Genomic DNA, 15,837 nt, shown 5'->3' with positions numbered 1-15,837 from the left:
TTGTTGAGATTTTGTTGCAGCAGATTTCTTCGACTCTCTTTCATATCTTCATTTCCTTCATAAACTTCGATTAGCGATTCCCACAGTTCTTTGGCAGATTTGCAGGTGCGAAAACCTATAGCAATGTCAGGACCCAATCCCATAGTTAAGTATGAAAGTGCTCGGTCATCTTCTTCAGTTATAAGCACTTCATCTTCGGTATATTGATCTCTAGGCTTCTTTACCTTAACACCTGGTTCAGTGGAACTTTCCATCATAATCTCCCTTGGACCCCTTAAGATGCTTCGCCACAGTTTATAATCTTTGACCTTTAAATGCTGTTCAAAGCGCCATTTCCATTCGGGAAAGTCATTTGCATCAGTTAACCTTGGAATACGTGTTGTGGTTCCAAGTTTTGAGTCCAGTTCTTGTTGGTGGTTAAGGGCAGCCAATTCAGTGTTATTTGTTGCCATAATTGGTTAATCAATTAATTACTTTTAAAAAGGTCCAAAAGTCTTAACAGTTCAACAGTCCAGGTCCAAGTAACAGAAACGTTGCAATCCGACGTTGCGAGTCGATACCACAGTTGCGAGTCGAAACTGATAATCAGACAACTCGAGACCTAGTTGGTTGCGAGTCGAGACCAAATCCACCACTTGTCGAGACAACGATGGTTGCGAGTCGAGACCGGAGCAGAACAATTCAAGACTGATGATCGTTGCGAGTCGAGACTGAAGCATGACAAGTCGAGACAAACAATGGTTGTGAGTCGAGACAAGAACAGTACGAGCCGAGACTGCTAATGATTGCGAGTCGAAACCTGCAAAACAAATATGAAATAAGCACTGTTGACTCGTAATCCTGGTTTTTCAGCACTTTCAAAATTCAAAGATATCGAAATCTTTGAATTTTCTTCGATCACCAGCTCTGAGAAATCAGCAAACAGATTTTTCTGAAATCACACAATCCAAAATCAGTAATATTTTTCAACAATTTCACCAAGAACAGATTGAATATTGTAACACTTTTCACTGCAAAACAAACACCAAAACCGGATTAGTAATAACTGTTGTTCTTGAATCTGATTGATATCAAAACCGAACCAAGAATGGTTTCTTGGCTCTGATACCAATTGTAAAACCCGTTCAGGATCTTTCAATGATATCGATCTTACCTTGTGAAGGTGCGGAAAACAATCACAAGTAGATTCAAGAACAAACAATAGTAAAAGAACAATAATATGAATTAAACACAAACCAAAGATCTTGCATTCAAAGATTGAACAATGACTGATACAAGAATCTTGATCACAACCGGTTCCCTTGAGTCGCAACTATCTAATCAACGAACAACCTCAACCCTAAGGTTGAGGTTTGTTTAAATACTAAACATCTAGGCTATACCTAAGCCCAATTGCGACATGCCTTATACTAACCCAACCCATACAATTCGGCCCATACGTGTAAATTAACAAAAGACATAAATAACCCTTAAACTATATAAACCTACATATATAAACCTTCAGGTTCCAACATAAAGCTATGTTTTTGTTACATTTCTTCTTTATTTTGTTATATACATATGATAGGCTTTAATTTTTGTATATTTTTGTGTGTTTTTGTGTGTTTGGTAGTGAAATCGGATCATCACCGTCACTTCTCCGGTCACCACCGTCACTTCTCCGGTCACCATCTCGTCTACGCGGTCTACATCTCTTAGAAACTTGAAAATACGGCGAGTCAATAGCGGCGACAGCTGTCGCCGCTAAAGGTGCCCTGTTCTTGTAGTGGTTAGTTTTAGCATTGAGTCCTTAAGGAGATATTGTGGTAATTAGTGTACTTCACAACAAAATACTTGAGACGAAGTGCAGATAAGGTGTATTTTCACTAAAAATACGAGTATTGTCGTAATTCTTCATCTTATGTTAAGCATTTAGGCTGGGTGGTGTTGATTCACGCATCTCCACATCAATCGATATCGCCCCCACCGGGGGGCAAAGGAGGGTGTCATTAGTCCCTCCGCCATTCCCATCGTCATATGAGATTTTTTTTTTTAAATTTTAATTAAAGGAAGTTAACCCTCATCATTCAACTTAATGGTAGAGCCCACTCTTTACGTGATGCTTTAAAGCCGCAAAAGGCTTTATTTCACTCCTGTCAGCATTAGAATAATTTTTTTTTTTTTGAACGGCAAATTTTATATTACTGACGGACCACTGGAGTATTATCGTGACATTAGCGGAACCACCCGATCATATCAATCTCCACTATGCATAATACCTATACACCAATTCTGGAGGAAACCAATGAATATAAGAGAAAACATCCACTTGTAGGAATCAAACCCAAGACCTATTACTCTCAAAGTCTTATCCCGCCCCTAATATACCATAAAGCAATATGCAATCATTTTTTCTATTTAATGCCACGTATTGCTCTCCTTAATATCATGTGAATAAAATATTCATCATCCACATTAGAGTGTAACTGATTACCAACAAAAATGACTATACTACAAATAAGGACCGGACTAGATGCACAAACAAACTCCTCTTACCCGACATCTTTTCCTTCTCCCCTTCTCATATACCTTTTTAGTATGCCTAGGAGATCTTCAAACTGATTCAGCTAAGTTTCAACTATCCAGATGGAGGGCACATTAAATGCTGATATGAGTGCTTCAGCACGAATACAAGACTTTGAGTATTTATATGCATCAAATACTAATGTATCCAACTTTGTTTCCGTTAAACTTTCAGGCAACAACAACTATCATGTTTGGAAGTCACAAATGCTTTGCCTGTTGGACAGTAACAATATGGGCGGCATCGTGGACGCCAAATTTGTCGGTCCGAGATATTATGGCACGGATAGAGGGAGACAATACGACAGTCTTGCGAGAGGTTGGATTTTGGGTTCTCTAAGTGAAGATGTAATTGCGGATGTCCACAATCTCGGTTCCGCTAAAGCTGTTTGGGAAAAACTAAAGCGCATATATGATCCTGCTTTGTGTTTGAAAGAAGGTACGTTCTTTTTAGTCCACCCAAAACTACATTTCATCTTCATTTCCTTATTTCATCAACTCCAAATTGTCTCTTGAGTTTTTTATAAGCCGAAGTTTGTTGGTTTACTGCTGAGAATATTAAGCGGGTGTTTTGCCTAGCTTTTTTATCTAAGCTTATAGCTTTTTTAGCTTATTTTTACAAAATAAGCACTAGTGGGTGTTTGGTTTAGCTTTTTAAGCTTATGCTTATTAGCTTATATAAGCTAATTTCAATAAGCTTATGGGTTGATGGTTTTTTAGCTTATTTGAACAAGATGGTTTTTTACTCATTTGTCCTCAAATGGTGGATTAACTGATTTGAATATGATACACACAATGGTATTATACCCCTTCCCATAATACACAATCAATTAACTCAACTTGTAGAATATAAGTTAATCCAAACACTTAAAAATTGCTTATCAAGTAAAAGAAAATAAACATAAGCTACTTTAAAATATAAGCATAAGTCAAAAAAAATAAAAGCTAGGCAAAACACTCCCTAACACGTCTTTCTTCTCTATCTGTCTCTATAAATACATAGATATATATATAGAGAGAGAGATTGAGTGAAAAAGTGTGAGAATAAGATGTAGAAATGTGAGAATAGTGAGAGCCCAATTTTATAAGAGGATTCATATTCCTTTCATCGTATATTTGTGACTGGATTTCTTTATATAATAAAAGGTAATTATAAATAAAGAAGAGAGAAAATTTTATTGTTCGTCTATAATAATTTTAATATTTTTTAAAAGTGGTTATAAATAGAGGAGAGAAAAAAAAAGTAATGATAAATGTATAAAAATATTATTTAATTAAGAATGAGTTAAAATATGAGTATTTTTTAATAAAATTATAGGATAAAAATGATAGATATATGGGATATGACTGCTCTTATGCGCAAGGAATAGTAACATAAATTTATATTTGCTCAATTTAATAAGTTACGACATGTGAAAGTAACTTAATATGACTACTGACCTGTTTTTGTTTTCTTTCATATCTAAATAGTTAAAAAGTAATTGACATGTGAACACCTAAAACAAAGTTACGACAAAAGACTATGTTTAATTAATATCTTTGATTAAAAATCGTTCTCTTCGTTGTCAATTTTTTTTTAAATATTGGTGTAAGTTTATGTTTTAAGTTCTTTTGAATATTTTTTTAGCTAGCTCGTTTTAATGAAAGTCACCGTTTTCAAAAAAAAAAAATTATAATAAATTAAAGATTTAGAATATTTAATCAATTGTCAATAAAAGAAATTTAGAATCTTAATAAAGTAAATTAAAATGAGTATTTGTTATTAGGAAAACATTAATTGTGGAGATAGGTGCTTCGAAATCCTCATATAGTTACCGTATAATTTATGCCCATGGCTTTATAGCCTAGTGGCATTTTGGTGGTGGGATAAAACTTTGTGAACAATAGATCCTGGGTTCGATTCCCACAAGGGGGTTTTCCCATATTTATTAGGTTTCCTCCTGAATTGGTGTATAGGCATTATGCCTAGTGGAGATGGATATGATCGGGTGGTTCCACTGGTGGCACGATGATACTCCAGTGGTCCGTCAGTGATCCAAATTTGCCGTTAAAAAAAAAGTTATCGTATAATTTACAGTATAATTTATTATTATTTTGAGAAAGGTTAACGTAAACCAGCCCTTAACATGCGAAACATATGCGACAAAATTACCTATGTTATAAAATTCAAACCCTAATTACGCATAGGTTAAACACAAAATCACGCATGAACAAAACACAAAAATCGCACATGAGTAACCCCTAATTATGCATGTGGTCAATAAAATCACGCATTGGTTGAAACATAAAATCACACATGGACAAAAACACAATTCATTGGTTGAAACATAAAATCACACATGGACAAAAACACAATTCATGCATGAGTAAAACTAATTACGCATGTTATATGCATAATTACGCACATTATTTGGTGGTAGTGGTGATGGTTACTTGGGTTTTTAATCCTTTCGACTTAGCTATTCTTTTATGACAATGTTTTACGTTTGGTATAAATTTTTGCGAGTTAACACATTGCAACGCGAGCGTGTAGTTCAACTTTTTTACGTCAATATTTTCAGGTGAACGGGTCCGTCACTACGCACGGGTTTTAAGACTAGTTAGTTATTCTTTTTTGTTTTTTAAGTTACGGTCTAAATAATAATGCGCGCGCGCTCTCTCTCTCTATACACATACATACACATATGTTAACACGTTTTAACGCGTATGTCTGACATTTTTACGTCTACTTTTTTGTTTGATTTAACGGTCCTGTAGCAACGTGTCAATCCTAAATATATTAGTTATATGTTAAAACCAACACAAAAGAATAGTTATCATTCATTGTTTTGTAGTTTGACCAATAAAGTTTTTTAATTTACAAAAGGCCCCTTTGTCCTTTATAGTTATTTTCCGCTGTTTTGTAGTTAGGCTATTAAATTAAAGTCTTTTAATTTACAAGAGGCCCTCTGTGCTTTTCTTTTCAAAATCATTTATTCTTCTGATATTACTTTTGTTTTCTTTTAATTCCCGTCATTTATTCTTCTTTTTTTACTTTTGTTTTCTTTTAATTCCGAACATTGTTTCTTTTTCATTTTTATATTTTTTTTATCTTAACACATTAATTTATTTCTCTAAAGTTACGAATGATATCAACAACGCCCATGTTTCGTTTTTATATAAGATTATGAATGACATCACGCACGGGGTAAAATACTAGTTAATCTTTTTCAAAACGACCCAGTATTCCGTTAATATACCAAATTGTGTACCCTCTAATAAGGCTTCTAAAATAGCAAGATCACATTCCGGATCAAACACTCCAGTTTCTTCATACTCGGGTAATCCTACCATCTCTTCTCGAAACTCTTCATCCAAACTCAACTCTTGCCCTTCAGTCTCACCCTCAAAACTACCAACAGAAAACATCTACTCTTTCCTTTCACTCACGACCGTCCTATACTTAGACACCTCAAATGTAATGGTTTCCTATCCTACTGTAAGTGTAATGGTGCCCGCGAAGACATCAATTAAGGCTTTGGTGGTGCACAAGAGTCGTCTACTTAAGATTAGAGGGACATTCTCATCAGCTTCCAAGTCTAGCACTACAAAGTCCACGGGAAACACAAATTTACCAACCTTGACAATAAAATTTTCCACTATACCCCACAGATACTTAACAGATTTATCGGCTAAAGATAGCGTCATGAGGGTCGGGGCAAGTTCACCTAGGCCTAGTTTTTTGTAAAGTGAAAAGGGAATTAAATTAATACTAGCACCACGGTCTGCTAATGGGTGGTTTTTAACTTCACTACCAAACAAACACGAGATCGTGAAGATGCCTGGATCGTAAGCTTCTACGGTAGCTTATTCATTACCACAACGGAATAATCGGCCGTCAAAGGAACGTTCAAAAATTCATCCAATTTACCCTTCCCTTTCAAGACGTCTTTCAAAAACATAGCATACTTAGGCATAGGCTGAAGGGTTTCTATAAACGGCAGATTAATCTTGAGTTGTCTAAACATATCGAGAAAGCACCCTTACTCCTTAGCGTATTTTAGATGCTTGAGGCGTGCTGGATACAAGACACAAGCACGATCTATCTCGGGACTCTGTCTAACAAACTCAACCGGTTTCCTAACTACTTTTTCTTGAGGGGTGGTTTCCAACTCTAACTCTTCATCCACTTATTCCTCTTCCTCTATTTGAACCATTGATTTCTCTACCTCTCCTAACTCTCAACCCGACCAAGTAGTTATGGCTTTATCATGGGCATTCAGGTTCGTTTGGGTGCTACCTAGAAAAGTGACCCCGGACTCTTTCATCGAACTTTTTAGCTATGTCCCCTACAATTCTTTGTAGATCTAGAAATGTCGACTGATAGTTTTTCAAAAGTATCTTATGTTCGGCTAAAGTTTGTTGTGTTTTCTGATGCTTAACCACTAACTCTCTATCTTTTCCAACCCACTACACCCAACAGACAATTCACTAGCTGCAGTCTTACCACTAAAGCGACCCTGTCCATGGTTATAATTTTGATTTTGTTGAAAACCAGGGGGATGACCGGGAAGTTAGAATTTTGATTTCTCCAACCGGAGCTATAATAACTTCCAAACTGATTCTAACCTCCTAAATACTCAACCTACGCTTGCTTCATCAGTGGACACTCTAAATTACGATGCCCTCCATGCCAGAATTCACACTTATCTACCTTAGACTTGATCTCTCTCATCTCTTAGGTTAGGTTTTCTAAAGCAACAACCGCACTAATATCCAATGTGACTTGGTGTATGCCTTGTGTAGACGAGGTGGTACTAGTGACATGAGTGGAAGTCCTGTTTTCTAACCTTTGTTCGTACTCAAAATGTGCAAAACTCTCAAACATGTCTTGCATTCAGTCAAAGTTTTCTTTCCCATAAGCTGGCCTCCCGCTGAAGTATCGAACGAGCTCGGGTCTTATAGTTGAGACCGTTGTAGAATTTCTCTACAAGTGCCCAATCGGATAAACCATGTTGGGAGCATTGGGCAAGTAGGTTTTGGAATCTTTCCAACGCAAGGTAATACAACTCATCAGGCTTCACCCGGAACGAATGGACCTATCCCTAAGTGTAGAAGCTTTCGCAGGAGGGAAATATTTGTTCAAGAATTCCTCACGTAGAGCTGCCAATTTAGTAAACGTACTAGCAGGCTGGGAATCGAGCAAAGTAGCGGCACTTCCAGGTAAAGTGAATGGGAACAACTGAAGGTATATTGCATCTTCTGTGGCACCTTGGAGCTTAAAGGTGCTACAAATTTGGGTCAGGCGGGCTATGTGGGCTGGTGTGTCCTCGTCATCACAACCACGGAGCTAGCAATAGCTCCAGATGGCAGTCAATATATACGAGGGAATTTGTCATGAATTTTCATTGGTGATCGGTGGAACAGTGATGGGTGAGTTCACCCCGATGAAACCTTGGGTGGCTTGCTGATGGATGGTTCTACGTGCAGCCATTTAAGGACGTGGGTGGTGTATATTAGGTGATGCGGGTGGTGTAGATGGTGGAGTAGAGTCTGAAGGGGCTGAATATGACGGTGAAGAAGTACTAATCTCGAACTATAGATTCGAAAGCTTAGGAATCACGAGCGGTGGCAGCTGTCCTTGCGAATGCGTATGGGGCATTCACTACAAACATAGACACAAAATGCGTGAGAAGACACACAACTAATTAGACTCAGAAAAAAACAAAAAGACATTAGCATAGGTATAGTAGGAAAGTTTATCAAAGCTAATAAATGCAATCGCCAAGAGTCCCCGACAACCGCGCCAAAAACTTGATGTGCTTAAAGTGGTCAATTTAAACTAACTAATTTAGACCTAAACTAGACACACTATGTTTTAAATTTATAAAACTAAAACTCTCTAAACCTAAACCACACAACCGACAACTGTATTTTTCATTGAAGTATAGCTTAAGCAAATCCAAGTATCGAACCAACAAGACTCTATAATTACGTTTACTAGACCTGATTAACTAAATACTTGACTAACTCAACCTGTTTGTTTTGTTGAATGGGGGTTTTTCTAATGAACTACTAAATTAACTAAAACTTACTGACACTCGAACTATACGGGAGATGTGATCAGAGAATGGAAAACTCACTACCTAGGTCTAAATCCTACACTTGAATGATGCGTTCTAATGATTTTGGAATATGTGGAAATCGAGGTCTTAAGATGCTAAACTTAAAGGATAACCGAACAGGACCCTCAACTCTTCTCGAGAAGACACCTATGGCAACCTATTAAGCTATTCTAATACTAGTTTATATGACTCCTTCATAGGATATCCTAATGTAATAATAAAGCACCCTTGAACAATCTACCACACGACATGAAAATCTAGGGAAACAATGGTTTATATTCTAACACGATTAGCAAATCATGGAAGGAAAAATAGAGGGATCTTCTCACGAAGTATCTAACCCTAGCAGTCTAACACTAAAGACAAACGGACAACCTCTCTCCTCACAGCTGTTGAGATTATTAGAACACTCGATCCTATTCAAACCCTAATCAAAGTTCTATAGGAAATCGTATACTAACGGTAAACTAGCCGCTAACACACAGTCTTTGACCTAACAACCATTCATACATGAAAGACATCCACAAGAACATAAGTGAAACGTATGAAAAAGATTCAAACAAGATTAAGCATGCATATACACTAGAACATTGAAACAAAAGTTAAATACTTTACTAATCAAAACCACAATTCATGTCCAAAACCAAATAGAAACAAGATCAAACAACCATATTCATCATAAGACCTAGATAGTGATAATTAAACTAGCCTAACATTGTCATGAAATCAAGAACTATCATCTTTAGGAGTTTAGAAAACATGTTAAAAAGGAATATAAACGAAAAAAACCGAGTAATAAGATTATTAACTCCTGCAAGATTCAATCCCACGCTTCAATTTTTAACTATCGAGCTCTCTTGATCATGAAAATCTTCATTTCCAGCTTCCTAATTCGTCTTTGGTTGTCTGGTTATGATTAAGGTTAAATATGGGCTTAAATACGCGCTGATCAGAGACCACGCCGCATCGCTCGGGCTCTTGAAGCCTTTCGGTCACGCGACGTGAGCAACTTGCGAACTGAGAAAATCGTTTTGTCCATAACTCCTTCGTTTCAACTCCGTTTTCTTCACCCTTTTCGCCTACAGATTCGTAGTTTATATTCTCTATCTTCTCATTTTCTTAAGTATTCATTTTCATTCCATGAGAATCCTTCACTAAGCTCAAACCTTCTCTTGTGTGCTCGTTTCTTTAACGTTTCATCTCATTTTTATTTCCGGAACCTTGCAAAGCACACAAGACACAATAATATACAAAACCGATAGTAAAACGACATAAAATGACTCTAATTATTATACAAACTATACATGGAAACAGATGTAATTTACATTGCATCAAATATCCCCACGCTTACTCTTTTTTCGTCCCTAAAAAACTCTGCAAATGGAATCAGATCTAGGATCACTGGTTTTAAAAACTTCAGATTTATTAATTTAAAGACTCAACATGTTTAACCACGATTACCAGTATACTTATCCACTTAAACCCAAACACCGACTCATCAAGCCCCTTTCATGTAATTATTAAATTCATGTTATTTTATTTAAAGGTTCTCGCACTTCAGAATCCACGGATCCACCTACTCACACCTCAAGCTTTTGAAACTAAAGGAAAAGATAATTAACTATTTCCTACCTTCTTATGAGAAAACAAAAAGAATTTAGAATCATATATTTTTTTCTCCTTTTCTTTTACTAAGCACTAAACATTTTATACCTAACTCAGAAGTTGTTCGAACTATAGTCACCATCCCCAGTAATGACAGCAAAAGCTTCAACATTTTCCATATTTTTTCTAACTTAACCTAGAGGGATTCTCGATCAAGGTCACCATCCCTCTAACTTAACCGCACGACGCAACGTTATTAAATCTTCATTGGTTGACTTTAGTTAACTGCACCATGCGGGCTGACTGCAATATGCCCCTCGTAGAAACTTTTGTTATTTTCTTGCTTCAATGCCTTAGAAACTTCTCCAAACTCTCCAACTTCGTTCCAAACTCATTCCAAGCCAAATTTTGCACTAGTAGACACTTCGAAACTCCGTTTCTTCGCAACATTTTAAACATCATCAAGGATACGACTACCTGCAAAACAACTCAAAACACAAACCGAAAACCAATCAAAACTATGAAAAAGACACAACCTACGACCTACGACCCAAACTCTACAAAACTTTACAAATGAGATTCCACCCCTAATTTCTATACGTCTGAACACTTACGGAGGATCATGTAGATCCAGCTTACCTCCGTACGCAACTTTAAGGGCTCTAGCACTTGCACTCAAACTACTTGGCGTTTCTTTCAAACTCTCACCATCCTTCTGACTGCCATTGATGCGCGTGTAGCGTTATATGTTTTTATTGATATCTTAAGCCCTTTTTAACACATTAGTCAAGTTTTAAATTTATAAAACACGATATTCTACTAACACTAAACACACATATGGGCAAGTTCACCCATCGTGAGCGTAGTATAGCGTTGGTAAGATACTGAGGTCGTCCAAGGACACAAGAGCTTTTAGTACCAGTTTATCCTCAACGTCTAATCAAATCAAAAGTTTTAGAAAAGGTTTTAAACATGAAAATAAAAACTAAAAATGCTGAAAATAAAAATAAAATAAAAAATATATAGACAAGATGAATCACTTGGATCCGACTCGCCTTTAATGTATCCTTTGATGATTTCCGCACTTTTGCACTTTTTAAGAGATTATCTTAGTTATAGTAGTAGGACTCTCTTTTGAAGGTGACGTTACCCTCAACCTAGTGGTTTGAGTCAGCAAGGATACAATCCCAAAGGGTCGGAATATTGAAAGATAATTAATTAAGTTAATAATGCGTAATGTGGTAGGCCCCTCTTTTGAATGTGACGTTACCCTCGGCTAAGTGGTTTGAGTCAGCAAGGATACAATCCCAAGTAGCCGAGTTAATGTATTAATAGTAGTTTACGTATGAGGGGATCAAGCCATTCGCACCCCTGCCATCCAATACCAGTGGGTATTGAAGGTGGTCCTCGTAAGTTTGACCCAGGTCCTTGCAGGATCTATACACTGAACAAGGCAAGAACCTTACCAAACCATTCCCTTAACCCCGACCAGGTAGCCAACATATCTCTATATACACCGTAGAGATATGAATGGTGAAAATCTTTTATTTTATATAGATAGTAAAATAACGCCAAGACACCACGGACAAATGATAAGGAAGTTTCATGATGCGTGTGTAGTGTATATATAATTTAGATGTATAATTAAGCCCTTTTTACACTTTTAGCCAAGTTTTAAATTTATAAAACACGATATTCACTAACACTAAACACACATATGGGCAAGTGCACCCATCGTGGACGTAGTATAGTGTTGGTAAGATACCGAGGTCGTCCAAGGACACAAGAGCTTTTAATACCGGTTTATCCTCAACGTCTAATCAAATCAAAAAGTGAGAAAAATGTTTTTTTTTAAACTAAGAAAATAAAAACTAACTAAATGCTGAAAAATAAAATAAAATAAAAACAGATAGACAAGATGAATCACTTGGATCCGACACGTGTATTAGTATAACCTTTGATTATTTTCGCACTTTTGCACTTGTTTAAGAGATTATCTTAGTTATTGTAGTAGGCCCCTCTTTTGAAGGCGACGTTACCCTCAACCCAGTAGTTTGAGTCAGCAAGGATACAATCCTAAAGGGTCGGATTATTGAAAGATAATGAATTAAGTTATTAATGCAAATTGTGGTAGGCCCCGCTTTCGGCGGTGACGTTACCCTCGGCTAAGTAGTCTGAGTCAGCAGGGATACAGTCCTAAATAGCCGGGTTATAGTATTAATAGTAGTTAACTTATGAGGGGGTCAAAGAGTTTGGATCCCCGCCATCCAATACCTATGGGCATTGAAGGAGATCCTACTAAATTTGACCTAGGTCCCAAGCAGGACCTCTAAACGCTGAACAAGGGCAAGACCCTTACCAAACCGTTCCCTTAACCCCCGATCAGGTAGCCAACATACCTCCATATAGACTGTGGAGATATGAATGGTGAAAATCTTTTATTTTATATAGACAGTAAAATAATGCAAAGACACCACGGACAAACGATAAGGAAAGATCACCTTCAACATAAGCAACTAGTTATTAAAGTCATTAATACAAAACCAAATAAAAAGTGCAAAAGATTGAAAATAAAAAGTATTATACTAAACACTTGTCTTCACCAAGTGATGTAAGAGACTTAGGCAAACATGGCCTTGATTGTCAAGAACTCTTACGATCAATCTTGGATCCCGAGACGACTCACACACTCTACGATGGACAATGGATGATGGTGGTGGATGATGGTGTTATGGTGGTGGTGGGTGGTGGATGAAGTGTGAGAGAGGTGGTGTGCCAAGGGATGAGTTGAAATGAAACCAAGCACTCCTATTTATAGGCTGAACAGAAGGCTGGGCACGGCCCCGTGTCCACTGGACACGCCCCCGTGCCCGTCTGACACTCTCTCTCTCCTCATTAATTGTAATTCGCAATTACAATTAATACGCCTGCTGTACTTTCACCACGCCCCCGTGCCCGCTGGACACGGCCCCGTGGTGGGCAATGGAAGCTTCTATAAGTTTGTCTTTTATGCTGCTTCTTGGGCACGGCCCCGTGCTGGCTGAGCACGGGGCGTGTTCAGACTTCTGCTTTCTCTTCTTTGCTCTGGAGGATGCTGTTGAGGGTCCGGGCAGTCTACTTTTATTCCTTTTCTTGTATTTATGCTAGAATTAGTTGTCTTTTTGCTTCTTTTGTGAATTTGAGCTCATTTCATCCTGAAAATACAAAAGGAAGACAAAAACACTCTTTTTCCAACATTAGTACTTAAAAAGGGTTAGTTTTATGCCTTAATTGATGTGATTTATATGTTGCATTTTACACACATCATTTCACCTTCAACATATAAAACTAGTTATTAAAGTCACTAATAGAAAACCAAATAAAAAGTGCGAAAAGATTAGAATCAAAAGTATTACACTAAATGCTTGTCTTCACTAAGTGATGTAAGAGACTTAGGCAAACATGGCCTTTGATTGTTAAGAACTCTTACTATCAATCTTGGTTCCCGAGACTACTACACACACTCTAAGGTGGATGATGGATGATGGTGGTGGATGTGGGTGTTGTAGTGGTGGTGGAGTGGTGGTGAAGTGGGAGAGAGGTGGTTTGCCAAGGGATGCCTTTGAAGTGAGCCAAGCACCGCTATTTATAGCCTGCACAAAAGCCCGGACACGGCCCCGTGTCCATTGGACATGGCCCTGTGGCCATCATCTTTCTTTTTCTTCATTAATTGCAATTGTCTGGATTAGGCTCCAGACGCCCCCGTGTTCGCTGGGCACGGCCTCGTGTGTAGAAAGCTTATCTGTACTATCAAGATTTGCAAGATTCTGCGAATCTTTGCGTTGACCACAACCCGTGTTGAGCTGGGCACGCCCCCGTGCTGGGAATAGAAGCTTCTATCACTTTGTCATTTTCAGCAGTCACCTGGCCACGCCCCCGTGTCCGCTGGGGCACAAGGCCGTGGTCAGCCTTCTGATCTCTTGTTTTTGCTTGGGAAGATGCTGTCGAGGGGTCGGGCATGCCACGTTTATTCCTTTTCTTTGTATTTATGTTAGATATTGCTGCATATTTGTTCCTTTTGTTCATTTAAGCTCATTTGGTCCTGAAAATACAAAAGGAAGACAAAAGCACACTTTTTTTTTCCAACATTAGTACTAAAAGGGTTAGTTTTATGCCTCATTTGATGTAATATGTTGCATTTTAAACACATCACCATTCTCAACAAAACTAAAACCGAGTGTCGGGCAACCAAAACATAAATCACCAACAACTAAACTCTCCCCACACTTAGGCTTTTTCCTACCATTCCATCTACTCTCAAACAATCGCATTTCTCTTTCTAACTCATCCGCTAAATTATCCCCACACTTGGGAGTTTTCTCAATGTCTAGACTCGGACAATCTAAACTTATAACCTTCTCTTCATCAATATTCCTCTCATTCTTGCATTCAAGCTCAATCACCATAGACGGTGTACCCTCTAGTAAGGCTTCTAAAATAGCAAGATCACCCTCAGGATCAAACACTCCAGTTTCTTCATACTCGGGTTATCCTACTAACCCTTCTCCAAACTCTTCCTCTAAACTCAACTCTCACCCTTCAGTCTTACACTCAAAACTACCAACAGATAACGCCAACTCCTTCCTATCACTCACGACCGTCCTAGACTTAGACACCTCAAATCTAACGGTTTCCTCTCCTACCCTAAGTGTAATGGTGTCACGAAGACATCAATTAAGGCTTTGGCGGTGCATAGGATTGGTCTACCTAAAATTAGAGAGAAATTCTCATCGGCTTGCATGTCTAGCACTACAATTTCCACGGGAAACACAAATTTATCAACCTTGATAAGCAAATTTTCCACTATACCCCGGATATACTTAACAGATTTATCGGATAAAGATAGCGTCATGCGGGTCGGGGGCAAGTTCACCTAGGCCTAGTTTTTCGTAAAGTGAACAGGGCATTAAATTTATACTAGCACTAATGTCTACTAATGCATGGTTTTTTACTTCACTACCAAACAGACACAGGATCGCGAAGATGCCTGGATCTGTACGCTTCTCTGGTAGCTTATTCATTACTATAGCGGAACAATCGGTCGTCAAAGGAATGTTTGAAAATTCTCCCAATTTACTCTTGCCTTTCAAGATGTCTTTCAAAAACTTAGCATACTTAGGCATAGGCTGAAGGGCGTCAATAAACGGAAGATTAATCTTGAGTTGTCTTAACATATCGAGAATGTTCCCGTACTCCTTAGCGTATTTATGATGCTTGAGGCGTGTTGGGTTCGAGACATGAGCACGATCTATCTCCGGACTCGGTCTAACAAACTCAACCGGTTTCCTAACAACTTTTTCTAGAGGGGTAGTTTCTAACTCTAACTCTTCATCCACCAGTTCCGCTTCCTTTTCTTGAACCGGTGATTTCTTTACCTCTCCTAACTCTTGACCGGACCTAGTCGCTATGCTTTAACATGGGCATTCAGGTTCGTTTAGTTGCTACCAGAAAAGTGACCTGAGACTCTCTCATCTAACTTTTTAGCTATATCCCCTATTGTTCTTTGAAGATCTAGAAATGCTGATAG

The 15,837-nt window shown here is 37.9% G+C and overlaps 1 protein-coding gene across 2 annotated transcripts in view; it reads left to right on the top strand.

Moving 5' to 3' along the window:
- The first annotated feature begins 2,506 nt into the window (after nt 1-2,506).
- The window catches only part of LOC110877443, a 31,630-nt gene continuing 18,299 nt past the window's right edge, over nt 2,507-15,837 (top strand). For both annotated transcript variants that reach the window (XR_004866930.1, XM_035977462.1), the window contains exon 1: nt 2,507-3,001. The gene's annotated coding sequence lies outside the window, so the exon portion shown is untranslated. The remainder of the gene's footprint in view (nt 3,002-15,837) is intronic.

Source organism: Helianthus annuus, chromosome 9, assembly GCF_002127325.2.
Source record: "Helianthus annuus cultivar XRQ/B chromosome 9, HanXRQr2.0-SUNRISE, whole genome shotgun sequence".
NCBI classification, from domain to species: Eukaryota; Viridiplantae; Streptophyta; class Magnoliopsida; order Asterales; family Asteraceae; genus Helianthus; species Helianthus annuus.
This window is presented reverse-complemented; position numbering and strand designations above follow the sequence as displayed.